A 23,305-nucleotide genomic window follows, 5' to 3' on the forward strand; every position below is an offset into this window, starting at 1 on the left:
GAGAGAAGTTCGGTGCCCAAGACTGTACAGCTTATACTATAGGAAGCTTGGATTTGTGCAGACATTGATCAGTGGCCTGGTAATTATAAAAGCTGAAGAACAATGATCCAAGCACTCCCCCATGAAAATACCATCTCAGAATGCCTTGGGACTCCCCTGGCCTCTGATGCTGTGGGACAGCTCTGCACAATCTGTGCAGGTGATTTATATCTGTTTGTTCTTCTGAGAGACCAGAGCTTATTGCCTTGCTGGGCACAGCTGCAGCGGATCCCTGCCCCACCCCATTCCCATCCCCATCCCCCCAAAGCAAAGATTTCCAATTACTGCTCTGCAGAAAATGTCAAAAGCATTATTCAACTATTCATTATCCCAGGTTTTGTAATTTTTCATATGTTTTTAACTCTTATCTGCTAGCACTTGAAAAAGACCAGCTTTTTCCTCTTAAGAGAGCTTAATTTGCAGAGCTGTGCAGTCTCCCTATTATGTTCTTATCATCCTCTCCCTGTGGTAGGCAGAATGACAAGGATGACAAAAAAAGAACCAAAAATATTTGAAGGGCTTCCTGAAAATCCACAGGAATGAAGGATGCAAAAAGCCTGAGCTTCTGTTCCTCGACTGACCTGGAATAAGGCCAAGGGCGATTGGCATTAGCTCTCACAGTCCACTCAGGCAGGGGCTCTTGGCTAGTTGTCCCAGGGACCAAAACCACCACACCAAGGCCATAGGACTTTGTCTCTGAGGATTTCTCTCAGGAGTTTAACTGGGGGATTAAGCAGCTCTGAGGTGCCAAGAGGTCCCCCCCGACCAATTTCTCGAAATTCCCATACCAGTGTTAAATCACCTTGGGTATCAGAAGAACCAGAGGCCAAAGGTTTCTTGATGTGGGTGGTTAGTCCTTGCCCCATCTCCTTTGGCCTCCCCACCCCAAGCTGTGTAGGGCAACTGACATTTTTCTGGACGCTAGGCAAAGGCAACTTCAAGTCCCCTAGCTCTCTCTTTCTCCACCTAGATGGCGCCCCAGGCCCCGCCATCTGGAAATTCTGAGCTGCCATCTCCCTGGATCCTTTCCTCCCAGGATCCCCAGGTTTTTGAAGACAGCGCACCGGGACTCCGGGTTCGCCGGGAGGGACGCGGCACGCGGCGCGCCTCGCTCGGGGGAATCCCCGCCCACCCTGTCATTCCTGCAGGGGAATCCCCGCCCCCCGTCCCTGTCACTCCGGGAAGGGAGTTCCCGCCCCTCGAAGCTACCAGAGGGAGGGAATCCCCGCCCATCCTGGAGGCTCCGTGGATCCCCAGCGCCGCGCAGCTGGGAGAGCTGGGCGAGGAGCAGGCTCCCAGCGCCGGTGCGTGCCGGCCGCGGGCAGCGAGACGCGGTGGGGTGGCGGCTGCGGGGACCCGCCGAGCCGCGGGCGCCGGGGATTGCGCCTCCCGCCGCGGAGGGCGAACCGCGGCGCTGCAGCTCCGGGCAGGCGCGGCGGCGGCGGCGGCGGCGTCGGCACCGGCGGCACCGGCGGCACCGGCGGTGGAAGCAGCGGCGGCGGCGGCGGCAGCGCGGGGACCCACGGGGCGGCGCCTGGGTCCGCGGACGCGCGAGGAGCGGCAGCGGGAGGCTCCGCGGAGCCGCGCACAGGTGAAGCGACGGTCCCGCAGGGGCGGGGACGCGGGGCTTCGGATGGGCGGGGGTGGGGCGATGTGGCACCCCCCGAGACCGAGCGGGCCCGGGAAAGTTTAGTGACAAATCCGGGTGCGGGAATCCCAGCCCCGGCGAGGCAGTGTGTGGGGCGCCGAACCCGGGTTGGGCGGCTCGAACTCCCCTCGTATCCGGTCGGGGGCGGTCAGGACGCGGCCGCGGGAAGAAGGCCAGCGACAGCGGGATGACCCGAGCCGCACTGCCGGGCACACTCAGGACAGGGCCAGGCGCCCCTGCCTGGGCCCGCGCCCTGGGTCCCCCGTACCTCGGCCGTCGCCTGGTCCTCTCCCCCAGGGCGGAGGTACTCAGGTGTTCCGGCCTAAGGTATTGCCTTGGGGTCCAGGCTCCCGCGCTTCCTTACCTCTCGCCCGGGGCTCTGACCGCGGAAGGGACGCGCGCTCGAGGGAATGGAGGAGCGCGCAAAAAGCAAGGACATCTTTGGGGGGCAGTGTTGGCATCTCCCAGCGAGATGGGGAACCGTACACATGAGGAAATCCTGGTTTCCCTGGGAAGTCGAGTTCCTCCTAGAAACCTGGCCTTCTCCTTTTTCTCTCTGTCTTCTCTTCCCTTACCCCTCTCCATCTCAGGTTTGATGTTTCAGGTCTTTGGGTTGCTTGTCTTCCCGCAATGGTAAATTGAGTAGGGGGAGGGTCCAGGGTCCCTGGCTGGAGTTTGCCAGAAGACTGTCCTCAGAGGCCTGGTCAATGCAGAGACCTTGATAAGAGACAGTGGAGTGTAAAGAGGACAGGTCTGGCATGGGCTGGTCGCTGAGACTGGAATGGCAGGCACGAGGGCGTTCCAGAGCAGCAGCCCTACAGCCCTGCACGGGGACTGGAGGTGGGGGACTGCTGGGGGAAGGAGCCACATCCATCTCCTGCAGCTGGCCTGGCCGCTGCCTCCCACAGAGGTAGGTGCTTTGGGTGGATGTGTTTCCCTTGACAAAGCCTGATGAAGCTGGAGGGGGTCCCTGCGTGGCTGCAGAGAGTGATACTGTGGATCTGCTTCTAGAGAGAGCTCCCTGGGACCTTCAGGGCTGCTAGTCCTTCCCCAGTGGGGTCTCCCACATCCTGCCCTGGACTTGGGCTCCAGGAGCCTGCTGTTCCTACGGGGCTAGCTTTTCCCCTGACTGTGGCTTCTGGGTGGGGGTCAAGTAGGTCCAGGTGGGCAGGTGTGGTGTGGGAGGATTGCTTGTGGGGGCAGACTAGAATGTCTCAGAACACACCCCTGGCTGTAGGTGGTTGTTCTAGCTTCGTCAACTCCTTCTTCCAGTAGATGGGCTAAGAACTGGTGCTCCACTAACAACCACATAGTGGTGTGAGTGTGTATGCGGGGTGGGCAGACAGGGAGATGGCGGGGAGGGTGGGGGAAGCGGGGGGAGATGCGCTGGGAGGGGAAGAATCAGAACCATGGAAAGCATATAAATGCACCTTCCCATGACATAGTTCATATGCTCCTGGAAAAATATTGAATTATACTTTAAATCTTTGTCATTAAAATTGATTTTGCATGCACTTAAGGCAGTTTACTGTTTAAGGAAACTTATGATAATTTCTCTATTCATTTCAACCATTTTATTTTTGGAGTACCTGTGGTTTGCCTTGCATGGGCCCTCAGAGGCTCCTGGGGATACGTAGAGGCTCCCTCCTTGCCAGAGTTTCAGTCTGTCAGGAGAAGTGAGAAGAGTCTACTGACAGCTCCGACACGAAACCGTGCACCTGGGGCATGTCACAGGCATCCCGTACTTACTGGATGGAGGGTTGATTTCATAAGTAAGGCACCTGGAGAGTGGTCCAAATAAAAACACTTTAGAAGGACAGAGGAGAAAGAAGTCACTTTTGACTGAGGAGATCTGAAAGGCTCTGTGGGGGAGCGCTGAGGGGTGGAGGGGTTGATCCTGAGTGTGGATGTGGCCCCGGGGATAGGGTGGAAGAAGAGGCTGGCCTGAGGTCTTGCGGGAACTTAGTTCTGCCACTGATAGGGAAATATTTGGGATTTTTGAGCTAGGGACTGTTGCTTTGTGCTTTAGGGAGATGAATCTGATCTCTGGTAGCAAGAATCGGAGTGGGAGAGATGGGAGGTGAGTCGCCCAGTGAGAAGGTTATTGTCATAAGGAGGTCTGTGGGAAGAAGTCTGGCAGCAGGCAGTGGGAAGAAAAGTTCATTAGACACGGCCCTGAAGTAAGGGCGCTACTTGGACTTTGAGTGAAGAAGAAGCGAAGATCACCTGAAGGGGAGGCGTGTGAATACACAGGTGATCGAAGTAGGGAGTTTGGAGTTTAACATTCCGCAAACCTGCGACAACCTAGAGAAACCCTTGCAGACCTCTCCTCCCTCTTCCCACTTCTCCTCAGTCTCCGGGGCCTGTCAGTCTCCTCTCCTTGTGAAACCTATCCGTGGCTCCCAGGATTAAGAATAAATTCCAAATCCCATGTACCTCCCCAGACTTCTTTCCTGCTATGTTCCCTGACACCCCCCCCACACACACACATACTCCCAGGAGCTGTAGACCTCCTGACCTGTTGTACTCTCACCTCTACAATGCTGATTTGCTGAGGATGGTAGTGGGAGGAGTGAGGTCCTGGAAGATCCTTTCTTCCCTGGTCTTCCTGGTGAACCACTTCTCACTCTTCAAGATCCAGCTCAAGGGTCTCCTCCTCTGGATTCTCTGTCTTTCTCTCCCAGGTTGAGCCATCCCACCTTTGGACTTCGCTCTACAGAACCTCTTGGCACACTCCTCATGCTGCCCTGGGCCTGTTTCTTTAGGACCACATCTTACTCATGCCCAGATAAAACCTCCACCAGCCGCCTGCTAGCTTCCTCAGGGAGAGAGGCAGAGGCCACACTCCATGACCTCCCTCTTCCCAACACCTGCTGATTGTACTCAGTGTTGTCCCAGACCTGGTAGGACAAGATAACACAGAGCTGCAGATACTCCCCTGGCCTAGGTCACGTGGGCCTAAGTAACTTAGACTATGGTGTGAGTGAGTCGGGGGGTGGGGGTGGGGGGTGGGGGAGGTGTCTCTGTTGGAATGTGGCCTCAGGGCCCTCTTGCTGCACCAATCAGAAGGGGAAGCATCCCAAGGAAGATGAACCCACAAAAGGTCAGGACCAAACTCAAAGAGAGGCTGAATTGCTAGCAAGACAGACTTGGAGACAGGACAGTTTTTAATCTTTCTTTTGCCTTCAGAAGTGTCTTCATAGTACCATGTAGGATGCGGCAGGCAAGCCCCTGAGGGAGGTAGGCAGACAGGTAGAGGCGGGAATGTCTGAGAAGGGCCGGCCTTCACAAAGATGAGAACAGTGTCTGTCAAGGATGGTCCTAGGAGCCAGGCTCAAGGGATGATGGAGAGAGTGATCGCCAAGACGATTGAAGTCAGGTGTTTAGACACTGGATCCAGAAATGTACCAGTTAAAAATAATCTGGTGGGTATTTTGAGGAGGTGGTAGTGTTGTGGGAAGGTTTGTTCAGGAATGTCCCCCAAATCCCCTTCCCAGTCATGTATGGTAAATGAAAGAGCAGTGGGAGAGAATGAAGACGAGATAAGGGGTGTTGGGGAGGGAAGAAGCCAGAGGTAAACAGGAACAGGTGCAAGGAAAGAAAAAAGCTGGCATTTCCGTTCCTGGGAAAGAAGGAGGGAAGCAGAGGTTAGGAGAGGTTCTGGAGTCTGCATGTGCTGGAGGGAAGTGTCATCTTGGGCGCACAGGAGAGGTGCCTGCTGCTGGGGCCTGGGGCAAAGGGGGGCTGGGGCAGGCAGAAGTGCTGCTGGCGGCCAGGTGGGTAAGCCTGGTGCCTGGCACCGGCCGAGGCAGCCGAGAGGGAAAAGAAGGTTTCTGGACCCAGAAAGTTTCTGGGTCAGAGGCTTTGGCTGGAGTCCTGGCAGTACAGAAAACTTCTCACTGGCCAGATCACTAGAAATATTGAAGCCTCGATTTCCTCTTCTGCAAGATTGGGACAATAGGTCCCTAACAGGGTTGTTCTCAGGAGGAATGAGAAAAGATCCTGAGGTATGTATGCAAGCCCCAGTGACAATGTCTGCTACCAAGTGGCGGGTCCTTCCGTTAGTGTGTCGAGAAATGAATAAGCCTCTTGTCAAATTCCGTGACAGCCCAGTAGTGCACAAAGCAGGACTTTTTAGCCGACCCCGCCGAAGCTTGCATTCAGCTTTGGATGAAAAGCTCTGGACTGCTGGGAGCAGCCTCTCACCTCCCTGTTCCCACTTTAAGGAATCTTTCCGGATGTCTGCCTTTTCATCTGTTCACTTGTTTCAGGGGATACATCTGTAGTTCACATGCAAGGTCAAGTTGCTAGGGCGCAAAGGAAGGAGATCCTGCAGAGTCTCCCCTCCTCTGTGTTCTGGAAGGAGTGATGCATTCAGACTTGCTAATTCCACACTGGGGGAACCTGAGGCCCAGAAAACTGGAGAACTTGCCTCCTCCTAGCACAACTGGAACTAGAATCACATCTGCAGTGGCTAGATCTGCAGGACTGTTGTTCTCAGTGGCAGTGGTGTAAGATGCATGTGGGTGAGGAGGAATTGAAGATCTGTGTACCCCCTTGGCTTTTTGAATGGATCATGATTGTACCTAGATTGTACCCCTATTAGTATAAGAACAGAGGAAAAGGAACACTTAATTTGATTTACTAAACACTCACCAGGCGTGTGCCAAATTAAATGATAGTGGTGGAAAATGTGTACAATGTTCCTTTAAGGAAATCAAAGTATAAAAGCATTTTCTCAGATTATTCCTGATTTATTTATTGATTTTACATCAATTGTGTTGTTCTTTGGGCCTAAGCATAAGTCGCATATACAATGATGGATCCTTTTATGGGATTTAAAATTTTTAAATTCCCAATCTTATACTATCCGTATACTAGAAATGGGATAAAGAGAGAGTTGGGAAAGAATTCCTTTCCTGTGGTTCTGTAGTGCTGGGCAGAGGCAGGACTGAACGCCAGGTAGGTCATTGGATTTAGACTCAGATTGCCCGTGGTCTAAAGAGCTCTGCATTCTGTTTACAAATGTGTTCAAGAAAACACTGGGAGCATTTACGGTTTGAAAAGTCAGTCGTTGAAGAGGCCCTTTGTGGTCCGATAAGGCCGCTGAGCCTGGAGATGGCTTGTTAAGGCACTAAGTGTGCGGAGAAGACACATTTGTCTTTCACGTCTCTCCAGCTCTGGGAAGAGGCCTGCCCCAGCTATGGCCTCTCTCCGATGCCATTGGAGTCCTCTCCATCCCACATTCTCAGTGGGGCCGGCAAACAATCCCTTTTTTCTTTTCTTTTCTTCTTTTCTCTCTCTTTTTTTAAAAAAGATTTTATTTATTTACCTGACACAGAGAGAGAGATCACAAGTAGGCAGAGAGGCAGGCAGAGAGAGAAGGGGAAGCAGGCTCCCCACCGAGCAGAGAGCCCGATGTGGGGCTCGATCCCAGGACCTTGAGATCATGAACTGAGCTGAAGGCAGAGGCTTAACCCACTGAGCCACCCAGGTGCCCCAACAATCCCCTTTCTCAGAGCACCTGGCTCCTGGATGCACGCATTACCTCTGTGAATACATTGAGCAAACAGTGACTGGGCTATTAACTTGCAGAAAGTCAGAAACTTAAGAATTAATTCTCCTTATGAAGCAATCCAATGAAAGCAGATAGCATTGAACATCTGGCTGATTAAGTTATTCTTGGATTATTTGTTTTTAGGTTTTAAAGTGTTTCTGTGGTTCGTAAAGCACTCTAGACACATGAAGAGGTTTTGGAGAAGCAAGGCGTGGGGAACTGACTTTATAGCACAGAGGACTAGTTTGGCACACACTGTTGTCACAGGCTTTTGGCGAAATAATAGCATGGAAGTGGGGAAGCAGCCTGAAATGCGTAGCTATTCACCCGAGGATAAAAAAAAAATCACAAACTCCTAAGGACTTGCAAGTTCTTGAAAGACCACTACCCAATCCTTTGCCTCCAGGTTGAAAGCAAATTTAGCTCATTTTAGGTAAGATCACCAGCCTCCTGGTTGTGGTGGGGGGGGAGTTCCACGGTATATGTGGCCCTTAACAGAATGATTCCCAGGCTGTGTGTCCTTTGAAGTTTTTAGCAAGAGTGAAATTGGATTTGAGCTGAGCCACCAGTGGTCTCCTTTTTATCAACATCTGGACAGTTCTAGTACTTGGCTTTGCATACATTAGACTAAGTCTGCTCCTGCCACCAAATTGTCCATACATGCTCTGTTGTCCTGGCCTCTGAAGAGTGATCATCTGCTTTGCTAAAAATAAAGACACACAGATACAATGCAGAATAGGACCCCTACCCTGAACCGGGGCCTCCATAGTGCTGTGCAAGTCCAAAGTCAACCCACTGGCAGAAATCTGCCTGCTGAGGGAGTAGAAGTTGTGCTGGGCAGAGAGTAGGAGAGGGGGTATCTTTGGATCGTGGTATAGTCAGGAGACAGTGAGGCGACTAGGCTGCTTCATAGGGAGGCCTCTGGGCATCCAGAGAAAGGAGGTGGGTGGGGGATCAGGTGCCTGGGAGCTTTGCTCTCTTGGGGCCTGGTCTGGCTATAGTCACTCCTAACAAGATCTTAGCATACCTAGGGATAAGGCAGAATTAATGCTGGCTTTTTTTTTGCCCCTTTCACCAAAGGCTAGCACTTTACAGATGCCTGTCTGATGTGAACCTGCTTGTCCTACGTACGTGTCCTGGGGTGATACTATAATTCCAGTATTCCCCAAGTCTCTTTCCAGAGAGTAGAGAGGCACGTGTGTTTCAGATTAGCCATAGTATCTTGGGTTGGTGCCTACAAGTTGCACACCCAGGGAGGTTCTGCACCCTGACACTCCTTGTATTTGCATGCAGGTGCTCACTAACTCTCTTCAAGTATTTGAATGTTTTTTTCCTCTACCTATGAAGATGCGAATGGAGCAGAGTTTAATAAAGCAAGATGTCAATAAGCTCTTCACGTTTTTGTGTGTTGGCCAACAGACACTTATAAAATGTCTGATTTCAGCTATGTTTCAGTTGGATTCCCCCCTCACCCGCCTTTTGGCACAGTGTATTTTATAGAGATTTGGGTAAAACTAGATTGTGCTATATGGGTCTCTTGGTGAAGAAAATTAACTTCCCAGGCTAAAGCAGCCATGCAAATATTATTACAAAATCACTCAGTGTATGAAATTGGCATCATTTTCCTCCACAGTTTTTCACTGCCCATTCTCTACCCCCACCCCGCCCTGGTCACCCTTATTAGGCTAGAGGAAGAGACAGCTGTCCCCAGAAAATCTGCTCAGAGTACCCTCATCAACATGGGTTCTCATGAGAGAGCAGGCAATGAGACAGTGCGGGCAGAGGAAGATACTGTAAAAAATTGCATTAACCCTTCTCCGGACCTACTACTCATCTTCAAAAACCTGAGCAGATGTAAGGCTTATTGATTTCTTTATTGGGGAATGCTGGGAACAGTGTTCAGCAATTTGTGGCATCTCAGTACCCTTCCCCGTTCTGGTCCCTCGCCTGCTCAGCTTCTGGGCGCCATCTTTATTTTCAGAGTCTCTCAACATGTTCTGTCTTTCCCCCGTTCCTCAGGGGGACATATCCAGTACATGGATATGTCCAATACATGGATAAAATTTAAAATCGTTTGAATGTTCTCTATTTGGCAGGCACTGTTCTAGATGCTTTATGTATGTTCTCTCATTTAATTCTCCTCACAAGTCAGTGAGGCACACACTGTTATGATTTCCCTATTCATTCCTGGGGCTGCTATAGCAAACTGCCACAGACTTGGTGGCTAAATGACAGAAATTTATTCTCTCATAGTTCTGGAGGCCAGAAGTCTGACATTTAGGTGTTGGCAGGGTCATGCTCCCTCTGGAGGCTCCTAGGGAGAATCCTTCCTTGCCTCTTCCAGCTTCTGGAAGCTGTTGACATTCCTTGTAGCTGTTTCACTCCAGTCTGTATCTCTGTCTTCACAGCATCCTCTTCTCTGTGTGTTCATGTCTTCGCTTATGTCTGCATGTCTCTCCTTTGTGTGTCTCTTATATGGACACTTGTCATTTAGGGCTACCCAGATAATCTAAGATGATGATCTCTTGAGATCCTCAGTGTAATTACACCTGCAAAGACCCTTTTGCCAAAGAAGGTCACATTCACAGGTCTAGGACATGGACATGTCTTTTGGGGGTTGTTCAACCCACTACATTCCCTTTTATAGAGGGAGAAATGGTACAGTGTGATTAATCAAATTCTCTAGGGTTCCAGATGGAGCTGAGATTTAAAGGGAGCAGTCTGGCTCCAGAGCTCACGTTTTGACCGACTATTACATTGTTTTCTCTACTGTCTCTCATTAATGTGCTCAGTGAGCGTTTATGGTATGAATGGTTGGTGAGATGTGTGGGTAGATGGATGGATAAAACAATGCTTATAACAATGATTGGCCAACATCCTCCTTCCCAGTGTACTGAAAAGAATAACAACAACTAATATTCAGTGTTTTATGATGTTGCCCCAGGTCTTGACCTTGGGTCTTCTTCTCTAGCTATTCTCCCTCCTAGGGAGATCTTATCTGGCTCAAGGCTTTACCTACCATCTATGTGCTATTTCCTGAATTTACGTCTCCAGGCTTGTTCTCCACAGAGTTCCAGACTCACACACCCCACTGCCAGCTGGACATTTCCACATCTGCGTGCAACAGGCATGTCAGACCTAACTTGATCAAAACCGGGCCCTTCACATTTCTCTCTCTGGCTAGTCATTTCCTTCTCCAGCTCAGTAAATGGCATCACCATCCGCCTAAAGCTCGTTCCAAAAACCTCAAGACCTTCGTTCTTTCTTCCTTGCAATAGCAACTGAGTCTGTAAGTCCTGTTGGCCCTCCGTCCACCTGTGCGGCAGCTGACCGGTGGGAACTGCGGCCACAGTAGTCTTCTGTCTGGGCCTCCTGAGATTGCTTCCATTTATTTATTTATTTATTTATAAATTTATTAAGTGGTTTATAAATAAATAAATAATAATAAAAAATAAAGACACAAATCGAGTCATGTCACCTAACAGTTCGCAACTGAGGATTTCTCACTGGCATTTGAATATAACCAGGCCTTTTGCCCAACCTGCCTCTCAGATGACCTCCTCTGCTGTGACTCATCGCCCTCACTCTCTGTGTGCAGACATATTATCCTTTCTGTTCTGGGACATGCCAAGCTGTAGCTCAGAGTACGGCCTTCCCTCTGCCTGGAAGCTGCCTCCAAACCTGCATAGGCCCTCTCCTCCCTGACCATATAATAAAAAATGACCCCTCACCAGGCAGTCTGTCGCGTTACTCCCATTCTGTGTGAAATAGAGTTTTGATTTATTTTTTTATTGGTTGTCTCACCAGTTGGAATGCAAGCTTCATCTGAGCCAGGACCTTGTCTCATTCACTGTATCTCCAGGGCCGAAAGCAGGGCCTGGTGTATAGTAGACACTCAATAAACAGCCATTGAACAGACTTAGCACTGTTCCCAGTTATCCTTTCTTTATAGATGCCAAAAAGTAGGCTCAAGAAAGTTTAAATTATTTGCCCGAGGTTGCACATCTATTAAGACTTGGAGCAATTTTGAATCTGGATTCAAATCTCTTAGTCCTGTAAGCCTGTGCTCTTAACCTTATTCCATATAGAATCTCTGAGAAGCAGGAACTTCCAGGATCCCTGAAGTCCCCACAGGTCTCTGAGTTTTCTGATTCATTTTTCTGCTCATAAACACAGGACGTAGATGAGTAAAACACAGGGGAAAAAAATATACGTACTCGGATTCCAAATGTACTATTTCTCTGAAAAGTTGGCCCTGGATTTAAGCTTGAAAAGCTAAAATGTTATTTCTTTGTTCTCCATTTGGGCATTTAGGCTCACGACTTTTTCTGATCTATCTGGAGACTTAATGGTTTAAACTCTCTTCCTTAAACCCATAGAGGAAGGGAAGAAATGACCATGTCCTTTATGTGTCCTTTAAGCAAGGGTGAGATTTGCATTCCTAAAAGCCCTACAGTATTCGTCCTCCTGGACACCAGCATTTCCTTACCCACCACCATTTTCCTCAGTTTGGTATTTCTGCCTCTGCATCTCTTCCTAGTTGATAGGACCCTAGGGTAAGAACATAGACTCCAGTTTTAGATTGGTTGATAGCAGGACCCTCTCTATTGGGTCTTGCTAAGAAACTGGTTCATTTCTCTAGGCCAGTCATGGAAGAGGCCAAAGGACAGGTTTGTGCCAGATGTGGGACTCAAAGGAACTTGTGGCTAATGTTGCAGAGTGGAGAGAATGAAAACGCAGCTATTGGTTTCCTTCCCTGGTGTTGGACCTCCTTTGAAAAATAAGTTCCATCTTGCGAATTACATCAGCATCCCAATAAGTAAACATCAGACAGAAGCTACTATTTCAGGCAAATAGTAATTGTAAGAATAACCAAGACCCACAAATGTAGGTTGGGATTTTATTTGCAGAGAGGGCTGTAGTGGCTGATTAGTGCATCTGGCAAATATAACCGCTCTCCTGCAGGAAGGCAGAACTCTGGCTATTTGATATGTCATGAGCTTTTTCTCTGCTGTCTGTCAGGAGTGGGGTTTGCTGTGGTAACCAGAACTTTGCCCAGAGGGTTGTGCGTGTAAAATGTCACTGATAGGCATTCTCCTTCATTTTTATCATAAGCCAAAGAGAGACAGCTCACCGCTCTTGCTAACAGGCAGATGGGTAGTCCCGGTGAAGTCCAGGTTGAATGCTAAGTGTCATTCCGCTGTGGAATCTCACCACCCACCACAGTTCGCATTTGCTGGATCAAGGAGCATTTCTGTATTTCCACTGATAAAATCCATGCTGGAACCTGCATGCTAGGATAATTGGACTTATTTATTTTTTTGTTTATTTAATTTTTTAAAAAGTTTATTTATTTTTAAGTAATTCCTATACCCAACGTGGGGCTCAGACTCACAACCTTAAGATCAAGAGTTGCATGTTCTTCTGACTGAGCCAGCCAGGTGCCCCAGACTTATTTATTGTGTTATGACTTTCTCCACTGCTGTTCTCAATCTTCAACTTGACACAGTATATGAACTTTGCTAACAATGGTGGTGCAGCAGATGGAGGTAGGTAGCTGCCCATAAAACCACTAAAAACTGGGAGTGCTCAGCAAACATTTGAAGGAGGTAGTATTGTCAGTTACACTCAGTTCTCTCCTAGAGCTAGAACTTTGTCCTTACTGCTGCAGATTTTTTTTCTTTTTCCATTCAACTAATATTTACTTAGCATGTGCCATATATAGAGAGAAAAGATATGTACATTTCATATTCTATATGTGGGGAATAAAAATAAATAAAATTCAGATTGCCTTGAATTATCAATCCTATCAAACTATATAACTGTCTTTTGGGACGAGGGAGAAACAATGGAGAAAGCCTTGCTTCAAGACCATGGTGAACCTCATGAACCCCACTTCTGTTGGAGACTTGGAACTGGCTTTCAAGGCTATCAGGGGCACTAATGAGGTCCGCATTGCTGAATCCAAGGACCAGTTCTCAGTCTCTTCCTTGTTCCTTCAAAATATTTGAGGTACACAGTCAGTCCCTTCTTGAAATGCTTCCTTCCCTTAATTCTCTGGATACCATCATCTATAGGCATTCCTCCTTGTTTACTAGTCTGCATTCCTTCCCAGTTTTCTTGGCTGCTGTCTTCTCCCTGACCTCTTAATGCTGGAGGGCCCAGGCGTCATCACTTAACTTCTTGTCTTTCCTTTCTACAATTGTTATCTGTGATGTCAGTCATTCTCATGGCTTTAAATGCTATCCATAAGCTAAGAATTTGTGCCAGTATGTCTTTATCTTGCATATATAATTATCGACTTGAATGTCCACTGTCATGCTCATCTCAAACATTAACATCTAAAATCAAATTCCAGATTCCCACCCCTGCCCCTTCCAGATACTTTGTCTCTGGTTAATTCTCCAAAAGAGACCCAGAATCTGACCGTCGCATACTGCCTCTCCCCTCATCCCAGTCGTCCTCATCTCTCAATTGGACTATTTTGAGAATGGCTCAATTGCTATTTTGCCCCTTTCCCTATAGTCTGTTCTCAACAGAGCAGCCAGAATGATGACCATAAAACTTTAAATCAGATCGAGTCACTTCTCTGTTCTTCGGAGTGTCCCATCTCACTCAATGTAAAAGCCAGAGCCATTATTACATAGCCTACTAAGCCCTTCCCATTCTGACTCCTTCATCTCTATTACTTTCCCTCTCAGCTCCCTCCACACCAGCATGCTTCTGCCTCAGGGCCATTGCACCAGCTATGTCCTCTGCCTGGTCTGCCTGGTGTGTTCCTCTCTCATGTAGATGAGTTGTTCCCTCGCTTCCTTCCATTCTTGATTTAAATGTCACCTTCCGTGGAGTCTTCCGTGCCACCCTGCTCCAGCCTGAGACGCTGTATCCCCCCCCCGCTTCTCAGCTTTATTTTCTCCTTAGCACATTGTCAGTTTTTTAACATGTCATATATTTTACTGATTTAATTTGCTTTTTCTGCCTGCTCGACTTCATTATAATGTCAAATTATAAGATCTATGAGGGTAGTTTTTTGAAAGGGGGGTTCTGTTTGGTTCATTCTCATATCTTAACTCTTAGAGCAGTGCTGGCATATAGTAGGCACTCAGAGCATAATTTGTGGAGAGAATGAAGTAGAATCACTGTTATTTTAAATTTAAATGCTGATACCCCAGAGATTGTGATGTAATGGTAGGAGGTCCAGCGTAAGCATTGGTCTCTTCTGAACACCACTCTTCCCCCCAAGGTGGTTCTAATGGTGGAGCCAATGGTGCAAACCACTACTTGTTTTTCTCCTTCTTGGGATTTTACCTCTGTGGTGTATGTTGCTGCATTCTTAGCAAATCCATTAGTCTCAAAACTTAAATTGCAGTGGAGGATTTTAATGAAATTTGTGCTGTGTATAATCGTTTATTAGGGGTTTTCATAGGAGCATCTTGTTAGAGTTAATATAGTGGACTTTGATCCCTGCATGACCTTGGCCAAGCTTTGATGGGAGGCACAGACCCCGTAGGGCAGACTTAAGTGTCTCTTTGTTAATTTCCAGGTGAGCATCAGACTTTTCTCTTTATATTTGAGAAGTGAGAGGGAATTTGGATCTGACTTAACTTCTTTCGTCTACATTAGCTGCACACATTTATTCCACACCTCCTACCCAGAAGCCCATCTACCCATTGCTTAAATTCTGTTCATCCCTTACGGGCCGAGTGAAGTCTCTTTCCCTTTACAAAGTGTTCTCCCCTCCTGCCGGCTGGCAGACTCTCCCAGAACGTCTGGCCCACCTACTGCCTGGCACTTCACTTGGCATCCGGCATGTGCTGCTTTTGGTTGGTAAGCTTTTGGGTGAAAGTGGGTTTTTTTGTTTGTTTTTTTAACTGCGTCCCAAACTAGACTGCAAATTCTCTGAGGGCACCTAACCAATACTTTCCACCTTTGCGTCCCCAGCAGTGGGCAGTAAACAGATGTTGATGGATTGGCGAAATTCTTTCTGTTGAATGCATTGGCAACTTCTAAGGAGTGTCGTGTAGGGAAAGGGGTGTCATTCGCCGTGTAATTAGGGATTATACCCTTCAAAACCACCGTGGCATTTTTTAATCTGATTTATTATTGATCTCTGAGTTATAGGTTTCTCATCTTACCATTTTCTTTTAAGTGACTGAATACATAGCTTGTGAGATTTAAAATTCCAAGATTTCAGTGCCCTCTTTGAAAATGATGTAGTCAAGAAACCTCAGATACAACCATACTTGGCTTTACTTTCAAAATGAGATTCAAGGAAATAAAATTTAAACTGCTTTTTAGGACAGCTGGGAGGAAGCTCTGACACAGGACAAAGGGGGCTCCCATATAAGGGCCCCCCGCTTTATTTGAAGGAGTTACTTTTTTGTTATAGTCTCATTATTAGGCTTACATTCTTCATTTCAACCACCTGGGAAATCAGGTAACCTGATATACTGGAGGAGGAGGAGGGTTTAGAGACCGAGTTCTTAACACCTTTGTGGCCTTTTGAAGCTCTAGGCTTGGGGAAGAGTGATGTCATGGTGAGACAGGAAATGTTATAAAGTCGTAAAATGTCATAAACCAATTTCCATCTGGTCGTAGGTGTATAAGACACAGCAAAGAAAAGCGCATTGTGTTTTTATCCGGTGGGGATAAGGTTACTAGACCAGTCCATCATGAGAAAGCTGTTGACACAGTGTATCTGGACTTTTCAGCAAGGTGTTTGGGTGATCCCCTGTGAGATCTTTGTGGGCAAGATGGAGAAATGTGGACTGCACAGTAGCAGCATTTGGTGATTCGTAGCTGACTGGCTAAATGCTGTACAGAGTGCTTGATGGAGATGTCCGTTTAGAGAGAGGGTTCTAGTAATGATGGTCGGACACAGTTCTGCTATTGGATTTATCCTTCTCCTGTTCAACATTTTTATTACCAACTTGAATAAAGATATGGATGACATGTTTATCCCATTTGCTCATGACCCAGACCTGGGAAGCACAGTGACCTCATTTCATACCAGTATGAGAATCTAGACTTACAGGATAGGCCAGATCTTGCAACAGTCAGCCAGTGGGCTCAAGTGAAGGTCCTGTACTTATGTCTGGAAACAACTGTTGCATTTATTATAGGATGGTCAGGAACCTGCTTTAACAGGGTCTCCGTGTAAAAGATTTAGGTAATTCATTCGACTCTACCATCAATGTGCATCAACACTAGAGTGTGACTATTTAAGTAGGCCCAGAAACAGAAAGTGGATCCTAAACCCATTCTTTAGACTATCATGTGCTGTTCTGGGCAACACATGGTACCAAGCATTGTATCCCAAAGTGAGGATTCAAGATGGGGAATTTAGTGGGAGAGATTGCAAGGAAGACAATAGTTACCTTCAAATCCTTCTCCTTCCAGCCCACACCCTATGGGCCATAGCTTTATCCACTCCTTTGCCAATACTCTAAACTCCCTTACCTCCTTCCCTTTTAGTATCCCCACACTCCAAGGTCCTACTCCAAGTATGTTCAACCACCTGCATTTTCTACTTCTATCTCCTGGCTGCCAAGCATGTCTGTGAAGGAAAAAAAACTACCCATCTATTTGGATGGAGAGGCAGAAAAATGGTCTCTACACTTGTCAGCTAGGTGGGCTGGCAGACAGGCAGATCGTCTCTTTACAAGATCCCACTCATCTTCCCCTGCTCTTCCCCCCGGCAGTGTCTAACTCTTCTCTTCATGACTTTCTCCCTCTCTTGGCACTAAGGACCATAATCTTTTCTTCATAGAGAGAATCAGTGGCATCTCCCTCTGTCTTGCTCCCTCACAAACTACCTATTTCCACATCCAGCCTTCACCATTTTCCTTCCTGCCTCTGAGAAAACTACCCCTGGTCTCTTGCATCTTTAATGATCATTCTTGATCAGTAGACCCTTTCCCCTCTGTCTTAAACCACTTCCCGTGTCCATAAGTGTTTTGTCTCTCCATGTATATACCGCACCCCTCTTTAATTAAGACCTCTTTGCCCCCATATCCTTAACAACCAGATGACCTGAAAACTTGGTCTGTATCAGCTGTTTTCATATATTTAATCTCTCATTAATTCTTCAGTAGACTGTGCAATCTGATTTCCATACCCAACATTCCACTGAAATTCCTTTGCCATGATCACCAAAGGGCCTCTGCATCTAAATTCAGTAGACACTTTTCAATACTTAATTCAGTTGACACTCTGAACAGTTCTTCCTTTATGAAACACTGTTCTCCAGCTTTTCTGACATGACTTCTCTCCTGGTTTTCTTCCTACCTTTAAAATAACTCTTAGTTATATCTTCTCTCTGAGCTCCTCTCTATGGAGCCATTTCATATATTTTGCAATCATTTTTATCTCCCTTTACTTTTTTGTCTCTTAACATTGATGTTCTCATTTTGGTCAATTTCAGCTGCATTTTCATTCTACCACTACCTACATTCTGATCACTTCCAGATCTGTACCTTTCGATCCAACCCTTCTCCTGAGCTCTGGACTCACATGTACACCATCAACCTACCATCTCCATCTGGGCAACCCTCAGCTGTTCCAAAGCAGTACCTCCCAAACTGAACCCATCACCCTCCTTCCCCATACAGACCTGCCCTTCCTCCTCTGTAACCCATCTTGGCCAATGGCACCCTCTCAACCAGGCTCCCAAACAAGAAATCTGGACCCATCTCTCAACTTCTTTGTGGTTCTGTATATTTGTACACAGGATGTTTGCAATTACAATCCATTAGATGGCCAAATAAATAAAGTATTTTAATGGCTTTCTTGTGTAGGACCACTAAGACTTATTCTCGTTTCTGGTGCAGAAGCCAAAAACAAGAGCTAGAGCATTGAAATTAAGGGGAAGAGATGCAGCTCCATGCCAGGAATATTTTTGTAACCCTTACAGTCTCAAAGCATCATGGACTGCCTTGAGAGGTAGTCAGTTTCCCTGCACTGCAAACAGCAAACAGAGGCTAGAGATCTGATATTGTAAGATTGGGCTGGGTGATTTCTGATGCTTCTACCAACCCTGAGATTTAGCTCAGCAGCTAATAAGCCCTTCTATATACTTTGCCCACATCATCTCATTTATGCTTCCTAATAGGTTATTAGCTTCATTTTATGGATGAGAAGCCAGGAGCATGGAGGGTCAAGTAATTTTCCTCTAGTGATACAGTTAGTACTAGGGCCAGGCCTCCAAAGCAGCCCTGCAGTCCCTAAGTCTCACGGTTTTTGTTAAACCATGGCCTTCTATTTGACAGTGGAAACAGACTTCAGCTCAGCAGAGAACAGTATCATCCGCTGTGTACCTTTGCTGGTAGCGGTAGACCTTTGAGGCTAATAGAAAGGAATAATTCTTTGAAACGGAGCTTAAATAAATAAATTTGAAGCTTAAGTTCTTAAATATGTCCCCATATTTATTGGTATCTTACCCTTCCCCTCCATTTTGACAGATACCTGATTATTATAACAAACAATTCTAATAACCAAATGTAATTTTCTTCATTGATCGCCACTTCCATTTCCCACAGGCTTGGAAAGGAGATAGAAAGGGATAACTCTTCCATTGGAATGGCTTTGAATGAAATGCAGGTCCAGGAGCAGAGGGTCCGGTTGCTGTGTATTAGAGACTGAAGGACAAAATCCCAGGTTTTCTTTTCCAAACTTGAGAGAAAAGAAGATACCCCATATTGCAGGGATGGGGCGGGGGCAGGGTTGGATTGGCTTGAAGTTTAGAAAGACTATATAAGCAAATATTGACCTCATTTTCATTTTTGCCTCCAATACATTGTCCTGGAAGGAACCAGAAGTCTGATTAAAACAGCAGATCAGCATCAAAATGGGAGGCAGTCCGTCTAGGGTGACATCTGGGCTGAGAAAGGGGTGCAGGGGGACAACTGAGTCAAGGACGTGCAGTCCGGGCTGGAGAGACTGGACTTGCAGATAACCTGTGAGTGGTTATTTTTACAGTCCTCCTTCGCTGCCATTCCCAGAACCCTAAGAGCACTTATCCTCTTAGGTGTTCGGAGGTCTATGGATTACTTCTCCATCTTTCCCGTGATCCGAACCTTATTGTTTGAGTACGCAGAGAACATTCTTCGTCTGTGGGCTTGAGGGTTAGGTAAGGCTTGAAGATGTAAAAGCCAACAATACTCCTCCAGCCGTAGGACAGAATAACCAGCTCCTCTCTCCATATTCTTTTCAGAGAGGCAAAAATGTAAATGCTGTCACTGCAGCAGGTGCAGAGCTGGATTGGGAAGGAGCGTGACAGTAGTGGAGAGTGACAGGTGAGCAGCCGACACTCCATTCTGGTCTAGATACTGCCGCCATCCAGCTGTAGTAACTAGCGCCGCTAGGTCCCACTTTCTCTGCACTTAGAGCGAAGCAATTGCGTTAAATGATTCTGAAAGTCTCTTTTATCTCTAAAAGAAGAAAATGTCCTGACACTCAGTCATGGCTCACTACTGCACACATTGCCTGTTGCTTGAGAACGGATCATCCCATTCTTGCCTCTCAATCCCAAAGACCAGCTCACGTCTGCTGTGCCTTGGACCTCACATTCTGTCCTAAATGAATAAATTCCTCTAAATTAAGCTACCCATAAAAAATACCCTGTTTCTCTTAGGAGTAGGTTCCATGAATATGAAGAGACTTGCAAGACATGAAAAATTCAGTTTTTCTTCTACTGACTGTTATTTCTTCTGTGGACTGTTCGAGATCATCTATTTTAATCCCCTGTTTTGTGAAGGAACAGATCTAGGCCCAGAGAGGTGGGGCAGCTTTCTGAGTTCACACAGCAAAAGACTCTTCTGTAGGACTTTCCCCCCACTGCCTAAAATGACAAGATGCAGATACTTTAAAAGAAAATTATCATTTCATGTCCAAGAAAGTTATTCTTAAACAGGAGGCTGTTTCACCTAGAAATTTTTTTAAGGAAAAAAAATAATAAACAAGTGCACTAGATTTGTCCTTTTAAGCCAATTTAAGAAGTGTGCCTTCTCTGTGCTGTTGAAATTGGCAGGCCGACATCTTGTAGACAGACTGTTCTGGTCTACTCGGTTAGTTGTTATCCCAAATGCAAATCTGACTCACGGGTGAGATCATGAGAAATCTGGACTATTTTTCTTGATGACTTTTTCTTTCCTATTCCAATTTTCTTTTGCGGTCTTTGGCCTTATACATTGCCCATGCTGGGGAAGAGAATCTGGAAAGGGTTGTTCCTAGGATCGTCTCTGCTGTCATATGAATCTAAAAACAGCTGGAGCAGGCTTGGCCATGAAGTGTATGTGGCTTTGGTGTGGAAAATCAGGTCGTGTGTGTGTGTGTGTGTGTGTGTGTGTGTGTGTGCGCGCGCACTGGCCTTATGGCAGAATAAGAAGATTTTTGTTTACTGGGATTTGAGGGATTCTGGGAAGACCCTCCTTCGAATCAAATGAATTATTTTCGTTCAACTGATATCTGTTAGATACCCACCTGTGGCTAGATGCTGGCATCTAGAGAAGGTTACCAATAATTAAATAAGTAAATATTACCTAGTCTGTATATTAGGGCCATGCTAGCTGCTGTGACAGTCGAGCCCCCGAGTTTCAGTGCTTTGACATAACACCAAATTATTTCTCTCTCCTATGAAAGCCTAGTGCAACAGTTCGTGCTCAGCATGTGGTGATTTAGGGCTGTGTGCTCTTTCCATCTTGGGTCCCCACAATTTCCTAGGCTACAGGGTCATCTACCTCCCAGTGGTGGAAGGCAAAAGAGGGGAGAAGGCACATTTACTTCTGAAATGCCTTGGTTTGCTGATGGCTCACATCGCTTAGCATATTCCACTGGTGAGAAGTAACCACAGAGCCCCATTCGGAGGCAGAGGGGACTGGAAAATGTAGCCCATGACAAGTCTATGCTTTGGAAGCTTATGGAATTCTGGTGTGTGACTCTCTGTCTCTGCTGTTGTCTGGTAAGAACTTTACGGGGCAGAGCGCTCAGGATAGGGCACTTGGCTGCATGTGATATGGGAGTCCGAGCTGGGCATCCTTTCCCTCCCGAGCTTGATATCAAGTCTGCAGCATGCCACTCTGTGTCTCTCACACAACTCCCTTCCTGTCTCTAGAACTTTCCCCCCACCTCTCCTTGCCCTTCCTCTGGCCAACTCACTATTCCATTGGGTACCAATGTATAGTGCCTTTGCCCAACAAGCTTTCCCTGGACCCACAGCCCAGCTTCCATGTATGTTTTCTGGCCTTCTATGAAGACAGAGCAAGAAGATGACTATTTATTGGAATTTGATCACCCCCAGGAAGGACTCCTGCTAATCAATTGGAAGTTTTACTGAACATAAACTTCAGGGGGTCAAGGAGCATTTAGGGAAAAGAGGGAGGTAAGAAAGACATCAGATGATGATGGGAGGGAGGAAGGGACCGTTACAACCTCCCAAGAGCCTGGAGGTGAGAGCTCTCACACTTTGGAGGTAGAGGGGAAGCATGGGGCACTCAGGGCACTTTGCCTTCAATCCTACGCTTCGAATAGCAGCTTTCAGGGGTTCTCAGAGTTCATTTCTGAAGCATAAATGAGAAAACTTTGCAAATGTTGGTGATGAAGGAATGGAACGCCCAACCATACTCTCCCTGAGGAAGCCTCCTATGTGACCAGGAGGGGAGGAGACGGTTACCCAGCCAGCCTCGGTCTCCACGTGGAAGCCAGAGGGCGTGCAGAAACCTCCAGGGTCAGAGCAATCATGGAATGTATCTTCCTGTTCCGACAGGCCCAGGATCTTATAAAGGAACACAGGGTCTTAATTTTTGGGATATAAGAAATGGACATGTTTCTCCTGCAGCTGAACTTATCTCTTTATTCAAAAAGTATTTTCTTATTAATTATTTTTAATGATCTCAAGGAAAAGTGCCTTTTGTGATTATCTTGACAAGCTCATACATGCAAGAGGCCTGCTGACCCTGCATTTATGAGGTGATGGCTGCTTTACTGTTTAGGTTATCATTAGAGTGACCTAAAAATAAACTGGTGAGCTGGGTGCTCAGAAAAATACTTGGCGGGATGGTTTAGGAGGGATTAAACCTCCCCCCTCCTCTCCCCAGCTCTCCACAGAGTGCTCTCCCTTTCTCTGTTCTTCCCTGCCATGACCTGAAGTCTTGGTTTCCAGAAGCCTGGGGCTGGGAATACTACAGGAGGATAACTGCAGATGCAGAAACTGGAGGCAAAGAATCCAAAGGATGGGGCAGAAGCTTGAGATCGATTGAGCAGTAGTGGACCAGAAGGTTCTCAGGCCCGGGGAGACTCTCGGCCTGCCGGTGGTGCGCTCTCTGTTTCTTGTGACCACTCAGCCCAAGAGCAGACAAGCCCGCATTCAGTATTAAGCAGAGCGTCTACTATGCCCTCTTCTAGGAGGTAGAGATGTGGCGGTGAGGAAGGCCTTCGAAACCTCAGCCCCACGGAGTGCTTCCATTTTAGGAAGGGGCAAGGACAGGCAGGAAACCAGTAAACTAAGGCATATGTAATGTAACTTCAGGAAACACATGTCTCTTGTAGAAGAACAATACAGGTTAAAGGGCTACAGGGTCATGGAGGGGCTTGGCTAGGGAGTGTGGCAGGGAAGCCCGATCTGGGAGAGGGCACTGGAGCAGAGGCCCGCAAAACAAGCCAGCCAGTTGCTGATGTGAAGGGAGAAGGAACAAGTGCGAGGACCCCGAGGGAGGAAGAGGGCGGCAGCCAGGGGCCTGATGTGGCGCATGTGTGTGGCGGCCTCACCTGCAAAGGCCGTCTGCGTCACCAGAGGCCAAGAGCAGTGGGGGTGAGGCTACATGAGGAAAGTTGGACCCCTGCACAAGGAAGGTGAGGGAAGTCTGTAGAGAGCAAGTTCTCTAGCAAACTGGCTCCTGGTCACCCCTGCATTCTAATATGTGCCGATGTGGAGGTCTGGTTTCCAATCTGGACAGGAAATTGCTTTTTGTTAAAAAGGAGAGAGTTGAGAAACGCAGTCTGCCTAGTTGCCCTCTCTTTGGAGAAAGCCATTTGGAAGTGGGTAGAATATAAAACAACTCCTTTCT

At 47.3% G+C, this 23,305-nt stretch overlaps 1 protein-coding gene across 1 annotated transcript in view; it reads left to right on the forward strand.

Moving 5' to 3' along the window:
• Positions 1-1,292: 1,292 nt before the first annotated feature.
• The window catches only part of LOC125101068 (PDZ domain-containing protein 2-like), a 279,856-nt gene continuing 257,843 nt past the window's right edge, over positions 1,293-23,305 (forward strand). Inside the window, exon 1 of the mRNA XM_047731696.1 lies at positions 1,293-1,630. The gene's annotated coding sequence lies outside the window, so the exon portion shown is untranslated. The remainder of the gene's footprint in view (positions 1,631-23,305) is intronic.

This window comes from Lutra lutra, chromosome 5 (assembly GCF_902655055.1).
Source record: "Lutra lutra chromosome 5, mLutLut1.2, whole genome shotgun sequence".
NCBI classification, from domain to species: domain Eukaryota; kingdom Metazoa; phylum Chordata; class Mammalia; order Carnivora; family Mustelidae; genus Lutra; species Lutra lutra.